The sequence below is a fragment of the Hippoglossus hippoglossus genome, chromosome 19 (assembly GCF_009819705.1).
Source record: "Hippoglossus hippoglossus isolate fHipHip1 chromosome 19, fHipHip1.pri, whole genome shotgun sequence".
In the NCBI taxonomy this organism is placed as follows: Eukaryota; Metazoa; Chordata; class Actinopteri; order Pleuronectiformes; family Pleuronectidae; genus Hippoglossus; species Hippoglossus hippoglossus.
In genome coordinates this window covers 19345168-19366308 of record NC_047169.1, presented here as the reverse complement: position 1 = coordinate 19366308, position 21141 = coordinate 19345168, and positions in this window count along the sequence as shown.

The following is a 21141-nucleotide window of genomic DNA, read 5'->3' as shown; positions in this document are numbered from 1 at the left end:
GATGAAAGTTAGTAATTGACCTTGTGACACACGTAATGAGGAAAGCGACCATGCTCTGATAAAGTTTGATGGTTTGTAAGTGGACTTTGATATTAGAAGATAAAAAGAAGGTAAAAAGGAGTAAAAAAATATGACATTTCTTTCTTTTATATGGATTATTAGACTGTGACAGTTTAACTGAACTAGAATTACATAATAAGTGTAGACAGGTAAGAGACTGACAACCTGAGTTTCTTGAAAACACCCTAAATAGGTAAATATTTAACATTATTCTAGTGTGTGTGTGTGTTTAAATGTCTCCTCCCATTTGCTACCCATGCCGCAGCATAAAGATTTAACTCATCCACACATTATGTAGAATGATAGTGATATAAGCCCATAGGTTCCTTCAGAAGCCTCAAACAGTGCGAGTGGACCTGGTCATTTGTCATGTAGCCTGTTGGGAGACGCTTGAAAGTTAGAACAAAGCCTGATCCTAATTATGCTGATGCTCACCACATGTCAGGAGGGTTCGGATGTGAGAGAGGATCTTTAGCTGAAATGTAAAACCAGATGACAGATCCAGTGTGGATGAGGACCACTGAGGCCTTCAGCAACTGACAAACCGCTGCATGTTTCCAGGTAATCCTAGGGTTTACAGCTGCCACGCTGTGTGTGTGTGTGTGTGTGTGTGTGTGTGTGTGTGTGTGTTTTAATGAGATGACTTCCTTCTCTTTCCAGGGTAGTGATTTTAAAATTCAAGCTGCGATGCTGGACTGCCAATACTGTAAATCATAAAGCTGAGAAAGCCTAATCCTACCTGCTAGCCTGTCTCTGTGAGCTTCTCATTATAAAGAATCAAGTATTAGAGACATGCAGTACCTCATGCCATTTGCCACACTCTTTTCCATCTTCCCAGACTAACACCTATTGATCCTCTTATTTCTTCTTGCTCAGTGATCTTATTAGCCTCATCCCCCCTGTTACTCCCTGACCACCAGTACTTCACCTCCAACGTCTTGCTGCGTCTCTACCCTCATCGTAATGACTGTGACTTCTGCTTTCTTCACAGGTATTCTCACCAATTACAGGTACAGGTTTGGTCGAAAGCAAAAATCGTCCACTTTTTCACACCTCATTGCTTCACTCAAGTTCTGTAAGTCCATCATATTACATGACAAAATATGCCGTAACCTTGTGCAACGTCTTGTGTGTGTGTGTGTGTGTGTGGCATGTGTACAAAATAACTAAACAATGCATGGACAGATTTGTTCCAAACTTGGTGAGGATATTACTTTGGAGGTTATTTCCTGATGATTACTTGTTAGTTAATGTTAGTGTGTATGTGTGGTACTAACAAAAACTTTTGGAATCTGTGAAATAGATCATCTCCAACACCAACCATGACACAGCTACAGTGGCTTCAATGTAATCTTATGAGACATCAACAGTCAATGAAATGTTCACTTTACATTTAAAGGTAATTCGACGATAAAAGGCTAAATTGTTGTCTTTGCTAAGAGTTTGTCCACATTGCACATGTTTGCTCATTGCAGGGTTGCTGCAGGAAGACGGAGCTGGAACATGAGTGAGAGTGAGTTAGAATTGTACTGTGAGAAACTTACATGGCTGAATCGTTTTCTAATGTGGCCGATGTAAATTGTTTAACTTCAATGTTCATCCCTACTTGTTTGTTCCGGAGTATACGCGAACGAGGAGAGAGAGAGAGAGGCAGAGAAAGGACAATGAGCTGCCACACGTTTGAAAGTGAGACTTGTCGTTGAGCGAGACGTGTGTAATGTTGCCACACTCTTATCAAATACCCAGAATAACAATTTGAGCCTTTTATTGGTGAAAAAAATGACTTTTAGTGGACCTACATTCATCACTCTGGCAGAATGTGTTTTATCTACATTCTCTAGTTTAAGAGAGAGGCTGTGGATAATTTTACACATGGATGGACTTAATTATTAATAATTCATTAAAAAATGATCTCCAGACACAGTGACAGGATCAGTCAGAATCTAATATTAAATACTCTTCTATATTTTTCTAGAAACCATAACTGGGAGGCTTTTGACAGATTCCAAGTTCAAAGTTATCTGGAGTAAATGGTTGTCCTCAGGATGAGTTCCGAGTTCCATCAGATCCATTAGGATTTATCTTTTCATCTTTTATACTGAACATTTTTAACCGTGAAAGTCTGAAGAGTCAAATATATTTTCCTAGATTATTTTGACAATTGCAGTCATATTTTTTGATATTTGCAGTTATAGGAATAATCTGCGATATGCTGGCGACCCGTCCAGGGTGTACCCCACCTCTTGCATAGTGTCAGCTGGGATTGGCTCCAGCTCCCCCACGTTAACCCTTAAAACGTGGTATAAATAATGGATGGAACAGATATCGCACTAATGGCTGTAAAAAAAAAAGTCTTTACACAAAGCTGTATAACGTTCTGGAATTTTCAAACAAGTTCACACACACACATTGGGTTCAGTTTGCAAACCTGCACCCACCATGGATCGACAAAATCAGGAAAGACAATAGCAAGAGGTAAATGATGCAAATATATAAAAATGTGTGTATAAAGAGTGCATGCATAGGCAAAAACACACTCACACATTTCAGAGGATTACATTCACATATTCACACCCACACCATATTTACATCCAGCATAGATTCCTTCATTCATATTAAAGATCTTTTGATGAGACACCAGTACCTAGGGTTTACTCTGTGTTTTTCTAAATCATAAAAAGCAAATCTCCAATCGCTATTTTGAATTTGTTTAAAGATGTTTAATGGTTTTTGCAAATATGTATGTATGTGTTCACAGCCTTCATCGTCTCTTTGCAGTTGTTTAACGTCTCTGTGTGGTCGTTCTGTGTCTTTTTGTGTTCGCCTTGTGTCTCTTCGCGTTTGAATTTATGTCTGGGGTTGTTCGGTGATTCCCTGGATTTGTTTTCATCTCTGTTTGGCAATTTTGCATCTCCTTGTGGTTGGTGTGTGTCTCTTTGAGGTCTTTCTTTGTGTCTCTTATATCCTGAAGATGAAGAGCAACGAGCTTCCTAACTCTTTGGGTCCCTGGGTTTTTGCTCAGTGGACCCAGTCAGGTATGTAATAACAATAATAATAATCATAATAATCATAATAATGATGATACGTGTATAAGAACATAGCATTGAAATGGAGTATTGTGCAGCACTGGGACCAGCATGTTGCTATACGTTCTGTCTCTCCTGATGCAACTTTCTATGTTACAGGCACCTGCCTGCCTCTTCCTATTTCTCATCTCATATTATCCCCTTAGTCTGCTTTAATTAGAGACAGGGAAGAGGGGGGCAGTGGGGCTGTCATTTCAAAAGTGAGCAGCAAAGCATTAATAACTCTGGCGACTCTGACGAGTGTCATGTGGGGCTGAGACTACCAATTAGTGTTTGGCCTCTTGTATTTTTTTCTTCAGCGTGCCCACTGTGATAACTCAGTTTCACAGTTTGAAACTGTGCCGAATTGGATTTCACCTCTCAAACGGAGTTTCTGCATCCTTCAAACAAGTGTGTTATGCACAGCAGTGAGCAGTTACTGTCTTACTGGTGGAACTGATGGAGTACAAGAGGAGGCAGATTGACAATCATAAAAGAAGCTAGAAGAAGTTATTTCAAGGCACGTATGAGTTAGAATAGAATAGAATCCCACTAAGACACTGAGATGGAAATCCACAGAAGAACCAAGGCAACAAGTGTACGAAGGAGAATTGGAGCTTTTCAAAAGGCAAAGGGACATCACAGACAAAAGAAACTGACCCTGTCCCTAACCCTAACCCAACCCTTGTGTCAACTATTATGTGGTGTTGATGTTGTCCGCTGACCTACAGGAGAGAATAAATACGAGATTATTTGTCCAATTGTATGGCCATTTCATTGTGGAGGGAGATCTCTACAAAACATTGCTGTGAATTAGCGTCTGTAAAAGTTGTGGTGTAGCTGCACCCTTCCTTTACACAAAAATAGTGTCTGCTTAAGGCCTCAGTCTGCCTCAAACCAACTAGTTTGTAAAACATCTAAAACAAAATGTGTTGATATCTGTTATGGATGCAGTCATGCTTGACGGGGGGGGGGGGCAAAAAGCCTGCTTTCATAGCCTCCCCTCAGCTACATCCCACTGTCTCCCTGATATCTGCTGTGTTTCTGTGGTCTTGATCCAGTGAATCTCACAAATGGGGACAACGGTGCACACGTTCAGATAGCCTGTCCCTGAAGGCTTGCAATGGTGTTGAGAAGTTCAACCCTCCCTACTCTCTCACTGTCACACTGCTGGGTAATTACAGTGAACTTGTAAAGTGGAAACGATTGATGAATTGTTTGTTTCAGAAAGTTCCAAAAATTGCCAGACCCCTAATCATGACTCCCAGCGAGGGACATCGGATTACTGAGACTTCCAGGGTTTATCTCCTTCTTTTCTCACCAAACTCATCCCTCCCCAAGTGTTCGAGAGAAAACTTGAGCCAAGGATGGGATAAGTTATATATCTTAGCATGCAAGAGTATAATAGTAAACAGTTTAAAACTTGCATTCTATAGATGAATGTCTCGATTCCCATCTCTCTCTTGTGAACCCAGAGAGGGAGGGAGGATATCAGCACACCCACATCCTCTGTGAAGAGCCCTCGTTGCTCATTAGAATCAAAAACAGCATCTCGAGCGCTGCTTGTCACTCTCTTCATTAGAGTGTTAAGGACACAGATGGGGAGCTTCGTGACGAGCCGGTAGCAACCGGCGACATCTCATCACCGCGGTGAGCGGAGAGGAAGCATTTATCTGCAGCGAAAAGAGCTCCACCGAGGGCACCATTAACTCTGCACATCTGATTGTCTCGGCACTTCCTCTCCCGCTGACTCCAACAGGTCGCCATCCATGTCTTGATTTTATTATCGGCGTTCCTGCTTAGTCATCTGTGGCAGCGGAACGAGATTGGACAGCTTGATATTGATTTAGTAATCAGACTGCTAACCTCTTATGTTCAAGAGGCTCGGTTCAATGTCCCTAAGTTTAATTGTGACACAAAAAAGTGCACCTGAAAATCAAAGTGAGGCCAATTGAGGAATTTGAAGACTAATGCTGTTCATCAAGAGGGAAAATAACTATGTATTTTTCAGTTTCTGCTCAGAGTCCCTTCATTTCCAGCTACAGCAAGCTGCCTTTTTTTGTATATAAAAACCATAGACTCCATAGACTTAGGTCTGGAAAAAGAAGCCAGTGTGGAGGTACCTGAAACCTGTATTCTGAAATGACCAGTGTGACTCCAGTTTAAAATAAGTCAGTTTCTATAGAAGTTTATGAGGAAATGACCCTACGTCTCACTTGATTTAGAAATAGTAAATAATTTCTCAAGGTTTTAATGGTCAAATTCTTAAGTTTTAATTCTTTTTCAATACAGAATGAGGTCAATAAAATAGACAATAAAACACAGAATGCATTAGGGCGTGGATACCGTATGATTGTCAGCTAGTTCCGTAAAAAGGATGCAGTTCACAAGTGTAGGTGGGCAAATATGAAACGGGTGATGCAAATATTTATGTTGGTAACATATTCCACAGATACAGACAATGGAAACTGTGGTCAAAGATCATTCTCAATGTTTATTTAGCCTAGCGGCACAAGGAGAAAATAGGCACCGAAATAAAAAACAAGACAATCCGCAATGCACTCATGGAAACAGTGTGGGCCATGTGTTAGTCAGGTTCTAGCAAAAATAACAAACTCGAGGTTAAACACATTTTCCTTCAATTGAAATACTATCTAATCTACTTGAAATATTAGGAGGGCGAAATTACATATTTAACTTTTTGAAGTTACTGTATCTACCCACATATTCTAAATCTGTCTCTAAAGAAGATTGGATATTAGAATGCCCACGTATTCCTGAGCTTTTCAGAGCAGCCTTATAAATATTTGGAATTAGTTTATATTAGTTTTACCTTATATGTTTTGCAAGTCAAATGAGTAGGTCTGGTGTAAATCACAGATTAGAAGCTGGCTCGCTATGTTGTGTATATAGAGCATATTTTCTTCACAGTCTTCTTCCTAGTGATTCCACAACACAAATGTCAGAAGTTGGGTTAGGTCCCAAATGTTTGCCTCAAAGTTTCTTCCGCTGCTTCAGCTTTGGAGAACGGCCTAGTTGGCAGCACTTCACTGAAGGATGCAGGATCCAGGGAACTGACCCAGCATGCCTCCTCTCCCCAATTTCACATTCACAGTATAGGCTCCAATTTGGAGCTCACATTTGAAGCCAGATTTGATTTTAAAGGCCACTGTCTGTGCTGAGGCTGCAGTCTGGTTACATACCAGGCTGGATGCCATTTGTTGTGTTCATCCTTTTTTCATCACACAGAGTATATCTATGCTGAATGAAACTGAATGGGTAGAAATCGGGTGAAGAAAACCTAAAAAAGCATCCAAAAGCAGCACATTTTAACCAGAGTAAACGGGTTGGAACACATCATCCTGGATTAAGCCTCTTTATGCAGCTTCCAGTACATTTTAGAAATTATTATAAGGTTCTTTCAATTACTCAAAAGACATTTAATGGTCCGACGCTCTTTTATCCCCATGTAACCCTGCTCTCACTTTGAGATTAGAAACACCAATGCCCAAGAAAATACGGCAGGCCGAGTCAGTACTACATCCACACTAGTGAAGTCACAGTGGCTGTGTTTCATCAACCATCAAAAGCAAAATACAGAAGTGCACCAATACTGAAACTCAGAAGGTAGCTTACATGAAATTTTTAGTAAAGTTTGATTACTTTAATATTGAGGACATACAGTACATCCTGGATTAAAAGCTTGTAATGTCAATAGACCGACATCATATTTTGATAGCTTTCAATTTCATACCTTGGGGGGTACTGCTCGGTGTGAAGCTGAGAAAAAAAAACATCATCAGTGAGTTTACCAGTGTTTTAAAAGGAGCCATAACCACTGTTGGGTGGACACGTATCAGGATCTCTATATCACAGACGCACCACACTTTGTAAATGAAGGTCAACTGAGACAGAAAGTCCTAAGGTCCCAGGCAGTTTGTGAAACTCGGAGTGGATCCCTGTTGTGACTCAGGAGATTGATAAAAGTATTGCATTACATGGGGTAAGTAAGATGTGGCCTCAACACTGGACTGGCACATATGTGTTGGATGCATCAACCGAAAAGCTCATTTACTTTGAACTGCATTTCAGAAGTTGAGCAGAGCTTAATGTGAGGTTGAGTTGCTTTAAATGTTGCTGCCACATTGAATTGTGGGATGGCATTTCCTTTCCTTTCATAAAAGATCGTTGTGTGTTTCCTATGCTGAAGGAGATAAGATAGGAAGCAGTGAAGCTTCTTTCCTTATCATTGAGGGAATTCTTATTATGGGCGCCGCTGAAATACTTCCAGGTCATTTCACTCAGTTATGAACCATCCTACGCAAATTGGACCATTCGAATGCACCCCAGGTGTGTGTTCATCTGGTTGTGCATTTTATTTATTGTGTAAATCTCTTTAGCATAGCATTGGTAGCGTGCATGGCATGTTATCTTAAAAGCCGACTATTTGTGTCCCAAGGATTAAACTGAGATTATTGTCATTATCACGCTGACAACAAGCCTCGGGCATGCACACCTTCAAAAGCCATGACATGGCTTTACAGCAGCTCTAAGTCATACAGCTCGGATGCTTCACACATATTCTGGACCCATGTTGCACAACACAATCCAAACAATCTCCAAGTGGGCAAGGACCATTGTGAAAGAATTGTTCCAGGTGAGGCAGTGTGTCCTGGGTACGAAACTAATTGTATAAACCTTGTTTCAGTATCCAAGATTCAGGTGGGATGAGATCAAATTTAAATGGATTTCAATACTTCACTAATATGTTGCAGGCCAGCCTGAGAATTCTCTCATCCTAGGTTAAGAGAAGTCAGGCTCTGTTTCTCTCTGGTCCAGATTTGTGGTGCAGCATCCAGCCAAACAAGCAGCCTCTTGGAAACACGAGCTAAAAAGCTCCACGGGAAAGGGCTTCACAATTACATATTTAAAACCCATGCATATTAATCAATCTAACATGACCTAAATATTTGTCAATGTCAGCACAATGAAAATTGATGTCACGATAAAGACAAATAATGTGCTGCAGTTTGGAATGGGCTGTGTGCTTGTATTAATGCCCTGGAGATACTTTGGAATTCAGGATCAGCACAGTTCTACAACGTACTGTCACTGTTCATTGTTTGTGCGCTGAACATTGTGTGCAGATGTTTTCATAAACAGTCTATGGTGCAGGGTGAAGGTGGAAAACTTTGTGTTCATCCTACCTGGTTTATCTGCATTGAAGATTTCTATAGTCAATGTTTTACATATAATTAAAAGTGAATTTGCTTTATTACTGCTCATATATGTCGCTTATGTATAAGTTTGAATAATTTACTTGGTGTTATTTTTTCATACATTACATGTCGGCTATTTCAGAGGTAGTTTAAGCATCGACACGAGCTTCAGACCGAAGTTCACAACTTTTCAAAATACAAGTTCTGTAATTTAGCTCGATATAAAGCATTCCAACGATAAAAGGAATGTTGTGCTTTTACTGTGAAGTTGTTGCCATGATGGAGGGCAGCATCAGTGACTCGTGAATGTCTGTCAGTCCGATATAGTGAAAAATAAGAAATTAAATTTTCAAAATGATCTGACAGCATTTCTTTTTTTATGAGCAGTTGCCCAGTTACTACCCCAGTTACCGTCCACTGCTGTAGTTTATCAGAGATAGAAGAAGACATGTTCAACTGACCGCACCCACTGACTGCTACAGAGCACTCGTGGTCTGTTTATTGAATTGTTTTAAATATTGAACGTATCATGAGTCCAAATCACACCAAACTCGCCACTTGCACTTCCCCATGCCCGCTAAGAATACAGACAGACATGTGTGGAATTAGTAGGTAGATGAATGATCATTTCATCTTAGATTTGAAAGGATCACAGATGATGACTTGAGGAAGACCCAGGACGATGATGGGATGGGATTTATCAAGGAGGCCTCGACAATGGACCTCAGAGTCAAAGGAAAGGTAACAAATTATGAAGTCTGATCATGAGAGCAGCAGTGAGGGAAGTCATTAATCATCAAAATGGAACTTCTTTGAGAAGGTGTGTGATTTATGTTAATCACATCAGGTATTTTAATTTTAGAAACCTTAATCAGGTTATCTCCCTCTCAGCTGTCAGACTATGATAAGATGAAGGGGAGGATTTAAGTTAGAAGTACCTTTGTGATACCAAGGCATCTTTAAACTAAAAAAGAAATACGACTTACAACTATATTATGTTTTCGGTTTTATACTGTATTTCAGCAGCCCCTTTCCAAGGAATCCAGAGTCTCTTTGCCGATGGTCGAGAGCTGAGGAGGAGCCTCATTCTACAGCAAAACCCTGCAACAAGCATCCATCGAAAAATCAAGAGTGAAGTGTCCATCAACAGAGGCCTCCCTCCTCTACCTCAGAGGACCCTTGTAAGAAGGACACTCTTCCTCTTCTCTCACAGATCTCCACTACCTACCTCTGCCTTCAGGCCTCAACACCGTCTGAAAGCGTGTTATCCACAGCTGGGGACACAACTAGTGAGTAAAGATCCCAAAATCTCCCTGAGGAAGTCACCATTCTCGTCTTCATTTACAAAAACTACGGATGTATGTGTTTTTGATGGGTCATAACAATTCTTGGTTTATGTGTTTTCTTTATCTATTCCTGTTCACATCTGAGAAACCTAGGACTATGTTGTAGTGGTAATTACTTTAAGTTTCTGTCTTTGTTGCTGGAGCAATACAAATCAACACCAAACATTTGCTCACTGGTAATTGCTCTGTTTAGTCTTAAAACCACAGACTGTATCTTAAAACACATCACAATATTCATTCAATTATTAAACCTGAGCGCTGCAAAGTCGAACAAGTGTGACAAGGTGCAGCAGTTTGAATGAATGAGCTCTCAGCTGTCTAATTCCAGTGTCATATGGGTATTTTACACAGGTGCTAGTATAGTAGCTGTTCTCATAGCACCACTTGCTGCTGTAGATGTAATGTTACAAGAATGAATAATCATAACTTCAAACTACAGTGCTCCACTCTGCTATTTATACTGTACTCCATCCAAAGTCTGACGATACAATATAGAGTATTAGGGCCACTTAAATTAAAAAATGTAAAAAGATCGGACAGTTCATGTCTCTGTGTTAAAGAGGGAATACCAGAAGATCATCCTGGTGCATTAAAATAAGGAATGTAGATCATATTGTTAAGTTGTACTTTAGTAACTTATATACTTTATCTTTTGGCTCATCAGCTCCACTTTATCATAAGTATCAGGACTTTTAAAAGATTGCGCAAGAAACTGTGTCTATTCTGAAAAACACCCAGACTTGGAGGAAATTGTCCTACTTTGTGGAGAAGGGGACGTCTGGTAGTGGTTGACTGCAAGGCTATCGACTGTGTGGCCTAGTTTCTCATACAAATCTGAATGGTTCAAGATATTGGAACCAGAAGGAATGAAACTCCTGCGAGCACGGGTTCCCATGCTGCTTATTTCGTAAAAATGTTTTTTCTTTTAATTTGTTCTTGCAGAGGAGATGTAAAAACTCTGCTCTGGGAATATTTAGCCTGATTCCAGTGCTGTCTGCTGCTTTTTTCAAGAGAACCTTCCTCTGTCTTCCCATCACACTCAATGCTGCACTAGGCTGAACACTAGACTCACGCTCATCTATTATAGAAAAGAAGCTGGAGGAAAAAGAGTGACCCTGCAGTTCAGCTCAAATGAGACGAGATGAGTCGGGGTCATCGGTCGCACATTGGAAATGCACGTGATGGAGATGCGCTGACCTGCACATGGCGACTTCTGTCGTTAGAAATGTGGCTGAAGTTAAAAGCGAGGCAGACCAAAGCTGTACCAGTAGAAGTGTTAAATAATTTCTGCCCGCTTTCATTCATGCTTTGAATTCTTTCAATCGAGGCGATTCTCTGGAAAACCTGCACTCAAATAAAATCAATCTTTGATGTAGATCACAACATCTGTCCACATTTGAACCTTATCTGACTCTGTTTTGATTCAGAATTTGACTTGGTGGACTTAACCTGTCTCTCTCAAAAAAAAAATTGACTTTCTGATAGCATTCCAAATTGGCGAAAGGACACAGCATGTGGCAAATGTATTATGGACTTAAATCTTTTATATTGACTTGCATTATGCAGACGTTTGAGTGAACTGGCACAGTAGTAAAAAGCCTGTTGGAAATCTTAACATTAAATCTGGTGTCTTGGAGGAGGAGTCTTATGTTCATGTACAGGTTTACTTCACCGTCTTAATGTTTATCTCAAAAATGGAGAAAAATAAATGACATATCTTTGTCCTAAATAACTGTAATGCTGTCCCTCTATTGTTTATATGCAAATCAAATTATTAAATGGAGTTACTTTTTCATTTCAAATAATACTGTTATAAGAATGTTAAGTGTTAGTGACCATAAAATGAATAACTACACCTAGGAGCAATTCACACCTGGTAATCTGTCAAAACGTACATTGCCATCCTAAGTAATTATATGATCAAATGAGCTCTTCTCTTAAAAAGTTTTATAACTTCAGTTTTGTCTGAATTTACAAGTTCAAATTACAAGTCGTCCAGGCCTACACGATAAGTTTCATCCAGCTTCATAGATAAGAACAGCTGGAAGTTATTTGTGTAGCAATTTAAATGTATGTGGTGTTTCCTGATAATATCGCCTTAAGGAGGTCTTGAGATATCACATTCAAAAGGCCAAACTCCTGTTTTGTGAGGCCATTGGGAACTCTCCCTTTGACCACCAAAATCGAATCAGTGAGTCCAAGTGAATGTTTGTGCCAAATTAGAAGACGTTCACTCAAGCTGATCTTAACAAATCCCATTCAGGAAAAACAGAAACTTTGTGAGGCTCCTGTGACCTTGACCTGGGATGGCTACCAAAATGAATTCGGCTAGTCCTTCAAATTTGGGCTTCAATGAAGATTTAGTCGAGTGTGTTAAAACACTGCACCACGAACTAATGGCAAGAAAGGAAAAATAATCTCACAAATTGGTTAAAGTTGGATCTAGGGCTGCTGTCTGGCCTTCACCATCTTTGATTATAATTGAGCTTCTGGCACAGGCAAAAAGAGAAGATATTAAGATGTTATCAAGGGATATTAAGGGGGTTCATTTGGATGAGAAAAAGCCAAGGATAAAAATTTACAAAACCCTGCACCTACCCAAGAATAAGGGAGGTGTCGCTCCACCAATCCTCAAAGAATATTATCACACTGCAGTTTAGACCCCACCATCTCTCTAGGAACCATAAATAAGCCTGCATTTAGAGAGCAAAATGATCTATTGGGATATTACAGTACTTTTGGCTCATTAGGATGTGATTGAGCTTGGTCATTAAGAGCTTTGTATATAAAGTTTTTGAATACCGTTCTGTATTTTGCCGAGAGCCAATGCAGGGAAGATAATATGGGAGAAGTCGTTCCTGTCAGTTATCACTCTGCAGCATGTTCAACCAACTGGAGATACTTTGGTGACTTGTCGGAGCTGCCTGATAAAAAGGAATTGCAATATTCTTTTCGCCTCTTCCTGACACAGGATGTTCCTGTTTTTCACAATGTGTGAGCTCAGCGCAAACCAGAAGCAATCGCCAAGGCCCAACAGTTCCCTGAGGAAACGACATTTAAATTCACGAGATCCGGATTTTTTTAATGATCAATGAATTATTCTCAGAAAAAACAACGGAAATGTTGAAAAACACCAAATCTGGCAATGTTAAAGAAAGAGAAACAAATTTCACAGCAAACCTTAATGGTTTCTTCCCTCACCCCTGCTGGATCCTTCCACCAAGTTCTGTGTTAATTTTTTCTGCTGTTTTTTGCATAATCTACATTACAATGCAACCAACAAACAAATGAACAGGGGTGAACACCTAATCTCCTTGGCAGAGGTCGAATCGGTATCAGTTGAAATTTGCCTAATCACTTCACAAATGCCATGTTTCAACATCAAATCCCGGTGAGTATAGACAGTTAGACTTTAAATGACCTCGCAATGTGCAAGTCTACTGACTTTAATTTATGAAAGACCCATGACTTATGTTGTCAAGCAGTTCCAATAGCAAATGAGGAGTTCAAGAATAAAGGTCAAATCTGAATTAAGATCAAAGTGGACCAGGTAAAGGAAAGTTTCCTCTGATGTTAAAAAGCTTGAGGTAGGGCCGGGCAATATGACTTCAAATCAATATCACAATTAATTCAAACTTTTACTGTGTGTGTGTGTGTGTCGTGTCTGTCGCTTTTCATGCAAACAAAAACAATCACATTTATTTAGTTATTAATCGATGTGTTGTATCATTAATCCAGATCATTCCAGTCACTTTAACCCTGATGTCACGTTACGTCTCGTCTCGTTTTTTTCACTGTGATTAAACTCATGTCTCATAAATTCTAGAGCGAATCAAACAAACACAAAGTAAACTTCAGTCCCGTACGTGTCCTATTAGTTCTTATTAGTGTTGGTGTTTATTGTTAACGTGTAAAGTCGGCGCAGGTCAGTGGGGGAGTGAGGAGGGAGGACATGCAGCAGGGTGATACAGCTCGGTACAAGGTACCAGGGCAAAAGGGACGTAGCGGACAGTTTGTGAGTTCGCGTATCGTGGAAAGTATTAAACGAATTAACCGACATGAGCAAGATTTAGTGGGTTAGAGGTTATAAAATGTCGGTTTCGATACATTGTCGGTTAATCGCCCAGCTCTAGCTTGAGGGGATGATTATAGCCTCTTGAAGAAATCGCATGAAATGGGAAACTGACAGTAGAGATGAGCAGCAGCAAAGACTCGGCTTCTACAGTGGTTTAGATTTCTAACTGCTCAGTCTGTGACACTGCTATTCATCCATTTGCCAGCCACATATTTAACAGACACATGCAGCACATGGAGAAATCGCTCTACGCTTGCTATAGCCCCCCCCGCCCCCCCAACTCAAGTTCACCAAATAAAAAGAGGCGACAGTATTGTTGAATCTCAGCCTGTCATTCAGCCGTCAGATAAAAGAGGCAGACGTTTCCTTTCCCTCCACGGCCTCACTCTTGACCTTCTCCACAGTACAGGGCTCCTCCAGCCGAGGGAGGCAATATTCTCTATAGGTGCATATCAGCTGCCAAGACAGTTTTTCAAAGGTTCCTCCCACCCCGAGCCACCTCACCTGCAAAACTACAAAGAGCAGGCATTTTCAATCACAGGTCTCAGATGCAGTGGCCTTGGTATCCATAGCCCCTGGGCACTGCTGCACACAGCTGACCCTTCAGCTCAGCGGTGGGAGCAGTTCAAAGCTGTACACACATCTCTCTCGGACTGGAACAAGCACAACACGTGGCTGTCTGCACCAAATGCTCACACAGCTGAAAGAAACAGCAGAACAGGCTTAAGTTGCTGCGGGAAATTCTGAAGATGGGGTGGAATAATTACCCAAATTGTAAATGGTGCTGACAGATTTAGTCAACACTTTCTCTTTGTTGATACTCACAAATGATGATTTATGATCATAGGCCGTTAATGTGTTTGCAGTGATTCATCGCAGCCCTAAAAAAGCTGTAAGACTAACTCAGATTATTAGATTAATATTTTATAACAGTAATTAGGGCAGTGCAGGCTGGTTAGGGAGCAGAGACGGAAGCTGTGCTGAGAAAAGGCAAATAGAAGTCATTTCACTGAGATGGGCTTCATTTGGAGGAGCTTTCCCTAAACAACCAACGCCTCCGTCTGGTTAAATGGAACTTGGGGTTTTAGTTGCGTCCATCATTTCTATTACGTGCTAAATAATAAGAGGAGATGTGCTAGCACAGCTGAGCGGGGAGGGAACGAAAGCAAGTAAACAAGTAAGGCTGACAGTGCTGAACTAGGCCAATTACTGCTAATCCTTGTTTTTTAACCACTCTTCAGTTCATTTTAATTTAATTTAATAAAATGCAAAGAAATATGCACTAACAAGCCAGCTAGTGCTGCAAACCAAATAAGTTTTTCTTTCAATTTCTCAATTTTTGATTTCCAGTTTAGTCATGACACATGTTGTGGGATTCTCGGTCCTGCATCTAAATGATTGATCACATTTCTTTTATTTTACATCGTAGCCTTTCATCATACATTGAAATGATAGTAATTTTGGTTGAAGTTTATATTTGCTGATTTGTGATTTTTCACCCATTCTTAAATTCCTTGATTCCTTAATTTGTACACTGCTTTGGACAGACCAGTACCAAAAAATAAGAGGAAAAACAGCCTACCCTTGAGTTTAGAAGGCTAAATTTGAACCTGCATGAAGCATCAGAATCCCTGGTCTGTCCTTCTCCCTCCTGTTTTACCTATTTGCACCATATCTTTATAAAATATAAGAAGAAAGTGGGCTTATTTCAGGTCTCTGCCTAGGTAAAGTTAAAATTTCACAAAATTAGAAAACAATAGTAATAAGATAAAAGAACGGAACTGTAAATCTTTTCTTGAACTGCTCAGCCATATTCCCTTCAGTTGAATGGATCTAAAAAAAAATCAAAACACATATTTGAAAAATGACAACAAGAATCTTCATTTCCTGAAATAGAGGAGCAGATGGAGTGTGTGAGTGTTCAGCTTGCAGTTAAAATAAAACATTTGTAGATGACTAAGCTTCATTATTGTTTTTTTTTTCAGTTGTCGCAGTCAAGATGTTCTCTCCAATGCAAATTCAACAATTAAATGCAACTTGCATGTTTCACCATGTTTACTGTTTTCTCAGGCGGTAGGGATGAAAAATCAGGCTCAGTTTTTTCATGTAGTATTTCAATGCAGATAAGACAGATGGAACATTTCTGGTATTCAAATATGAATATGAATGATTAAAGTGGAATGGGTGCTGGCGTTGGTCTCTGATACTTAACATATTTCCTCCTCCTGAAAGTTTTTGAGTGAATTAATAATGGACTTTTCTAGGGAAGCCCTGCTCTGCATGGTTTTGAAAAATGCTTCTTCTGCATGATTGGCAGCGGACCACCAGCCTCCTGCTTTTGGGGCCTTGAGTGCCCGACTACTGGGTATTTCAGATATTCAGATAAGCAATAATGAACCAAAAACAAGTTCAGGAAGAAACAGAACACACCGACATAATTCGCTGTGCTTCCCCTAACTCCTCACCACTCTGACTGTTCAATTATTCATTGCGTTCCATTCAACTAGTCCTCCCTTGATAGCCATCATGTCAATCGTTAGTGAAGGCCTGCTTGTTGTATTGGGTTGTTGCTGGAGCTTAGCGCTCTCACCGGTATATGTGGACTGTCAGGAGGAAGGTTTACAATCTGTGTATTTATGCGTGTGTGTGTGTGTGTGGACATGTTTATATCTGATAGGCACAGTACACTAAGACATTCGGGCTTACTGGCTGGACAGGTTGGTTTTCATTATGTACTGGGAAAACATTGATTCATCCTCACGCTCCTCCTTGGACACTGAGTCTTAGCAGCCAATTAGGGTTCAGGAGGGAACAGACAGTGGAGGAAGGAACCCTAAGGCTTCAGGAGCGTCTTACCTCTGCTAATGGAGACCAGACTGTATCGTATGTCAGGACCAACCCACTGGGTCAGATACACTGTAATTATTTTATGTTTACTAACAGTCAGAGGTAGAGCTAAATGTGACAACATTATCTAAATCCCACCAAGAGAACCATGAACACGACACTTTTGGGAGCTGGCTTATTGTTAATGTCTGTCTACCAATCGTAATGTTATTAGATCCTAATATTGATGGTAATTGTAATGATGCATACCACAAAATACCACACCCTAAATAATGGTCAATATGCAACACACTCCTATTATTATTATTATTTTAAACTTTATAGATATTGTGATAATATCATTGTGAATAAAAAGACATGAATGAAATAAATAAATGAAAATCGACTAAATGAAGGAACATCGATCTAAAGAAAGAAATAATACTGTGTCACCTGATATCTAGAATAATTCAGAGGTTTAGTCGCTAATCCACGCAGTGATTTTTCTGTTCTACTCATCTGGTCCTTGGTATCAGGATTTTTCCAAGATGGTGAATCAAAGATGGAAAAAGATACAAACATGATGTGTTTGGTGTCTCATTTACATTCACAAATCATCAGATTACATGTGGAGCCTTATTTTCTGGTGACACCAGTCACATACACAGACGTGCACAGGTGTACTATCAATTGCAGGATATTGTGAAAAACATTATGTGTTTGTTTTTACTTTGTTCTTTATTAAAACCACAAAAAGGCAGCAGCCATCTGTCTGTCTGTCTGTCTCCCTCTCTCTGTCTGTGTGTCTATCTATCTGCCTCCCCCTGTCTGTCTGTCTGTCTCCCCTCTGTCTGTCTGTCTGCCTCCCTCTGTCTGTCTGCCTGTCTGTCTCTCTCTATTTGTCTGTCTGTCTGTCTGCCTCCCCTCTGTCTGTCTGCCTGTCTGTCTCTCTCTATTTGTCTGTCTGTCTGTCTGTCTGCATGACCTACACACAACAGTGCTGTCCATGGTACTGAAACAACACCTCATACACCTCACACACTGGATTCTGATAAAAACAGAATAGATCTGTTGCATCATATTTAGGGAGCAGACTCACATAACAACCATAAAAACAGATCAATTGTAAGTAGGACCAGACCCAGTCCTCACAAGCTCACAGCTCAAGCAAGTGATTCCCTGATTCTTACCCTAAATCTTCTGTCTGTGGTTTCAGTCCTTTAATCCAGGATGTTGACCGTCTGTGGCTGGTTTGAATCCAGGATGATACAAAAGGCAGGAGGTTAAATAGTTTCAAAGAGTGTTCATTCAGAAGCACAAAGAGAGGCAACTAGAGGCTTTGCTCATGCAAATTGTTACGATGCTTGCTGTCAGTAAAGTTTTCAAACATAACGTTTTACAATTTAAATACCTCGGCCGCATGCACTCAGTGAAGAGAAGGGCAACACTGCCATGCATGGATGGCCTCTGTAGGAATAAAAACACCATTGTGTTAATTAGTGGAGACATTTGTTACAATATTTGATATCTTCACAATTGAAAGGACGTATATACAGGTAATAATTCAGACAAAAATATACAGAGCCATGGTCGTTGCTATAGTACTGCAAAAAAGTAGGCTAATATTAAAAAAAACAATAGAGGCTAATTTTCATTATCAATTGTTTTCAACCTCATTATCTGAAAATCCTGCTTTGCTGTCACATGGTTTAACTTCTCACCTCTGTGATGTACAGTTGACTCCAGGACACTGTGACATCATGGTGGGGGGGGGGGCAGTTACAGCACATTTCTGACCACACCTCAGTGATGCTGGGCGAAGAAGTGAAGCTACTGAGGCTTCAAACTTTAAACTAGAGAAGAAAGAGAAACACAGATGCACGGTTTACTTTTAGGTTTCTCTTTGAGGAATTAAATATTAAAATCCTACCACCAAGGTTCTCTTCATGCTTTGGGTGAAGTAGAAAAAACCTAGATGTTTGGAGGCTCTCTGACCTGCAAGGTGAGGGGGTCTTGTGAGGGATAAACACAGCTTAAGTCATCACAGGCTAGTTTTTGGTGCATAATGTATATGAAGGTAAACAGTAAATGGCCTGTATTTATTTAGTAGAGGTTTTCTAGTCTTGATGACCATTCAAAGCGCTCACAGCCTCTGACACACACATTCATACAGTGCATCTATGTGCAGTACTTTTTAACTCTCACACTGAAATTCTAATATAGGCGGGTGAATTATTTGTGTGTTGGTTATAAATGGGGAGAAGTTGAATTTTGTTTACATTTAAAGTGTTTATTACAGTCTCTGTCTGCACATTTCTTCTGAGTCTGTATCCTAAAGAAAAGAAAAGAAGCAGTCAAGGGGTTCAGCGTGGAACGATTACCGTTTTCGAAGATAATGTTGGAACAGTCCACTCAAGGCCAATGAGCATTACCCTTTGCATTGAAGATCAGATAGTTCTGGATCATTTGTGTGATTTTGGACTTTTTGGACTCACCTCTTAACCTGGACTATCCCAAAGCATCATGTACACGTTTGAAAACAATTCAGGTGTTCATGAGCCTTGGTAACTAAAGCATCACCAGTGTTCAGGCGCTTTCTCTATCTCTCTCTCTCTCACACACACACACACACACACACAGTATGATAGCTGAACTATCTACAGCTGTTTTGGCACTGTATATGCGTTGCTTTTTAAAACAAAAAGAATTGGATTGGAAAGATGGAAGGTTGTAATTATGTTCATAGACCCGCTGTCCTATATAATCACTTCTGTCATTACATTTGTTGTACACATAGTAGTGTCCAATTACTGTCTGTGGACGTGTTACTATGCCACAATGGCTAGCTGGCTAACATAAACATTGTTTCGTACGGTCACAATGTTCCGCATCCTCAAACCTGCAAAAAATGGCAGATGGGGAAGGGATTGTGAATGGTAAGGAGTTTGTACCTGTGTAGTGTACCTCCTCATTGTTATGAAGTTGTATTTATCAGAAATAAACTGATCTGGGATTATTTTGTTGCTACCCGACCTCATGGAACTAGACAAGAGCCAAAAAGTAGAGAAAACGTTTATGTAACACCATTACCTGACGCTTATAATAATAATAATAATAATAATAATAATAATAGCTTGAATTTAACTAGCACCTTTCAAGAGACCAAAGGCTTTACATGTCTCTGTGGGGACAAAAGAGAGAAGAAAAGAGAGTAATTTGCACAAAACAGGACAGAAATAAACAGCCCTCATGGCAGGGTGGAGCGTTAGATGAGGCCAAAGGCCGTAGTGAACAGGTGAAGTTTGAGGAGTTTTTTTAAGCTGTCCAGAGATGCAGCATTGTGGATTCCAGCTAGAAGAGAGTTAGTGAGTTATGGGTAAATTCAGATAGAGTGGGACACCATTTGGTTAGATTCAACCTAAACCACAAGTAGAAATCCAAGTTCTGACTGACTTTTGAACAGGTTGTTAAAATACAAGTAAATGAATGAGTGAAATCTCAGAACTCTATCACAGCTCATGTTTATAATGTGTGTGTAGAACTAGTAAACACGATGACATCTCAGAGCTCTATCATCATGTAATGTTAACAATGTATGTGTGTGTTTTTTACTTGGATAGGAACATTGATTTCCTCAGAGGACAACACCATTGGGCGGCTGTGGCTCGGGGGGTTAGAGTGGTTGTCCTCAAACAGGAAGGTTCGCAGTAGAGGATGTGTTGCACATAGATGCACTGTATGAATGTGTGTGTGTGTGTGTCGGGATGAGTGTAAAACTGTACTGTAAAGCGCTTCGAGTGGTCATCAGGACTAGAAAAGCTGGATAAATACAGATCATTTACAGACCATGTGTTGCCTCAACGAGGAGTTGACAGTCATGGTGAACTTAAATGAAATTACAATATGTCCTGCTGGAAAACATGACAAACATGACAAAGCAGCCACCGAACATGTGGTCATTATAATCTTCTAATTGGTAATTTATCATGGTAACAGAAGAGCAAACCGACGTGTGAGTGACAGCTAGCAAAATTTACCAATGTCTCTCAGTTTAGTCACAAACCTTTCCTTAAATTCGCAATGTCTAATCAGGGATTAGCTTGTTAATGCTAAATTGGTTACCTCGGTCACATGATCCTTGCCTTGCAGGTCACTGTGGAGAGTTTTCCTTGACCTTGGAAAAACTGTTCTGACAAAATTACCTTAACTCAAAGTTCACTTACAATCGCATTGATTGATAAATGTTTCTTCAGAAGATCATATGACGCAAGTATGCATTGCATGGTAACAAGTGATTGTATAGGTGTAGAATGTATATTGTAAATTGTATACCAGAAGTATTTTAGTGGGCCTCAATAATGCGGCTGGAATTTCTGAGCATGTAGTTAGTCTTGAAATCACAAGGGGTAAAATCGCTCCTAAAGAAGAAATACTGACGTGTCAACCTGCATCTACATTGAAATATGAGTGCAGACCAGTCCCCTAGTAATAAATCATATCTAGTAATAAATAAAATTAGTTATAAATGGATCCGCTAGCAGCATGATAAA